The 3,309-nt window shown below is 56.2% G+C and overlaps 1 pseudogene; it reads right to left on the reverse strand.

The window, feature by feature from the left end:
* Window positions 1-1,023: 1,023 nt before the first annotated feature.
* Window positions 1,024-2,905, reverse strand: LOC124674216 (annotated as a pseudogene).
* Between the last annotated feature and the right edge of the window lie 404 nt (window positions 2,906-3,309).

Genomic DNA, 3,309 nt, shown 5'->3' on the forward strand with positions numbered 1-3,309 from the left:
ATTAGAACAAGAAAAAGTAGACGCTTAGTTCAAATCTGGCACGCTTCCAACAAAATCGACATGACACCCTATAAAATACCATGAATTACTAGAAAAATAGCAATCGCAATAGGTATGTGAACCGTAGTGTGGAAGTTTTCTTCTATTTTTTATGCATAGGTTTCATATCGTTGCAGATTGGGCTTCTTGTAGTTGCTTCACAAAAATAAAACTCATTTGGCACTGCAAAAATGAAAATTTGGTTTTCAACAACCAGGAAAGAAAAACTCATAAAACCAATATTGCAATATGAGATCGTTCTAACAAACTATGACATGCTTCAGTTCGACCTAACTCATTTTTCTTGAAATCTATAGAACCTCTTAGGAGCTAGCTCATTTTCTTAAGAGTTTTTCGGAATAAATTTTACATTGGACGGCAGGAGGATGCCATACTTGGCGAGTTAGGTGTCCTTGTGCCAGTCCACCATTCCCGATCCATGGTGATTTGTGGAGCCAACATGTAATAGAACGGCAATGGCGATTGAGGGCGGCCACATGGCGATAAAAGGGCAGCATAGCCACTATTAATGGGGGCACATAAGGTTAGCCACTAACCAGCCAGACCTGGTACGCCCAAAGTGGCGCAGAAGTGGAAGGGAGGCAGGCGTCGAAGCAGCGTAGAAAAGGAAGTGAGGCAGGAGACGAAGCGACGCAAGGTTGGAAGCGGTGACGGTTGAAGTGACACAATTCGTTCACTGACTTCCATATGGACCCGAAACGGCAGACCGCGGACAAGTCACGCGTCTGCGGCGATGCATTCGTAGCCAAATTTAGACCCCGCGGACATAATGAAAACTTTGTGTCAGACCACTCAGCTAGGGTTTACCCTGTTTCTATTTATGGAGACCAAAAGAAGCACATTTGATTCGTTTTTATGGAGCCGCTGAAGATGTCTTTATCAGTCATGAGGTTCTAGAAATGATTTTTCAGGGACCCGTTCGGCCGGCCGGCCGGTACGGCAAGTCGAAACTCCAAAGCGATATTGTCTTTCGTGTGGTTTGATGGATATGCACCTGCTCGGAGCTCATGATTGGTTGGATCAAGGACAAGAAACATATGAATTCGCCACGTTTAGTAAATCATCCGTCTGAAGCACACGTGGTGCCGTGGTTAGCGGAATGATTGTCTAGCCTGACCTCACGATATGTGTGCATAATTTCCTACAAGATGGGATGATAACTGACAAATTTGACATCGATAAGGAACAACATAGGACCTGACTGCATAACACTTGCATCAAAATAGGCACGGCGCCAATAATCGTCACCGGCCGTTCGTGACCGTGGCAAGCTTGACGGCATCCGGTTCCTGCAGCCGCAGCTCCTCGACTAGCTTCTCGAGGTTCTCGTACGCCGACCCGCCGGGAGCCGTGGCCGCCTCTGCCCGAGCCTTCCAATCGGCGGCGCTACGCCTCATCTCCTCGCCTTTCTCTCCCCCTCCCATGAGCTCCTCGACGTGCGCCGCCACCTGTTCCCGCCGCAGCTGCTCGTCCAGGCGCACCCCGATGCCCCACTCCCCACTGACGTACCGGCTGTTGATGTACTGGTCCGCGAACCCCGGCGTGCAGATCATCGGCACGCCCGCCCAGATACTCTCCGTCGTGGAGTTCCACCCGGCGTGCGTCAGGAAACCCCCACGGCGCGGTGCCGCAGCACCTGCTCTTGCGCGCACCACTCGGCGATGAAGCACCGGTCTTTGGCCTCTGCGACGAACGCCTCCGGCAGGGAGTCGATGCCGCGGTCGCCGCCGACGAGACCGGGCCGCACGATCCAGAGGAACGGGCGGTTGCTCGCGGCGAGCCCCCACGCGAACTCCGCGAGCTGGTCCGGCGACAGCACGGCGAGGCTGCCGAAGCTGACGTAGAGGACCGAGCGCGGCTCCGGCTGGGCGTCCAGCCACTTCATGCAGGCCGCGTCCTCCTCCCAGAGGCTCAGCCCCGACGCGACGCCGTGCGCGTGGTCGACGCGGCGGTGCATGGCGGCGGCGAGCGGCCCGATGGTGTACACCCGCGGGAACTCGTCCCCGAGCGCGTCCAGCACGTCGGACTCGAGCTCGTCGAAGGTGTTGAGGATGAGGCCGTGCGCCCTGGCGCAGCTGTTGGCCTCGTCCTCCTCCACGCGCAGCGCGAAGCTGGTCGGGTCCAGCGTGCGGACGAAGCTGGAGACGTCGCCGAGCCGCACCGTGGGCATGCCGGCGATCCAGTCGATGGGCGTGTCCAGGTACCCGTTCGTCAGGTAGCTCTCGTCTGGAAACCCAAGACACGCATACAAATTGAGCATTTTGAGTCTAGATAAGTGACACGTGTGCTCATGCAACCAAACGAACTTGAGGGGTGCGATGATAGATCGATGAAATCGCTCACCTTTGAGCGGGGCGTAGCCTCGCTGTCGTAGCTGGCGCAGCCGGAGCGTGCAGACGAAGCCGACGGCGCTGGTGCCCCAGAGCACGAAGGACGGCACGCCGAGCTCCTCCGCGACGTCCAGCGCGAAGCTGACGAGGCCGCTGATGACGACGCAGGTGACGGGCGGCACACCGTCGCGCGCCCCGAGCCGCCGGGCCAGGTCCACCAGCGGGGCCGTGCAGGTCCTCCGCATGGAGAGGTACAGCCTGACCGTCTTGTCTGGCGCGACACGGTCGGCGTCGTCCAGCCCGTCGGGGACGGACTCGAACCGGAAGCCGGCCCGGCCTTGCGGCCGCCGGAGCCGCTGGTGGTTGTGCTCCGTGTTGACGAAGGTGACGTGCACCCCGCGCGAGTGCAGCAGCTCCGCCAGTTTCAGTGTCGGGTTGATGTGGCCCGAGCACGGGAACGGAAACAGCATCGCGTGCGCCCTCTTCTCCGCCATGGCCGCTCTCTTCCCCAGCTCTAGCTAGCTAGCTCCTGCTGCTCAGCGCTTCCTACAAGTGAGCGCGTTCTAAAATAGTAGAGTAGTAGTAGGTCAGTGAGAGCGCGTCGCGCTCGTCGGAGTCGTCGCGGTTCTCCAAGCGGATTTGCTGGTGATGTTACCTTAGATTTGGTCACAATGAATATATTCACGGTCTGCTGGACAAGATCGTCTCCTCGGGAACAAAATCTCCCTGGCACCTGTTGAGGAAGATCTCATCTCCTGCACACGTGACCACAAAACTCTGTCTGCCTCCATGACTTTGTTATTTGGAAACACAGTATAGAGGCACACGTGAGCAGATAATGACATTTAAAAGAAAAATGGGACTGATGTTTTGCATGTTGGGCACATATGTATGCATATGCTTTCATTATTTTGAAATG

The sequence above is a fragment of the Lolium rigidum genome, chromosome 1 (assembly GCF_022539505.1).
Source record: "Lolium rigidum isolate FL_2022 chromosome 1, APGP_CSIRO_Lrig_0.1, whole genome shotgun sequence".
Classification (NCBI taxonomy): domain Eukaryota; kingdom Viridiplantae; phylum Streptophyta; class Magnoliopsida; order Poales; family Poaceae; genus Lolium; species Lolium rigidum.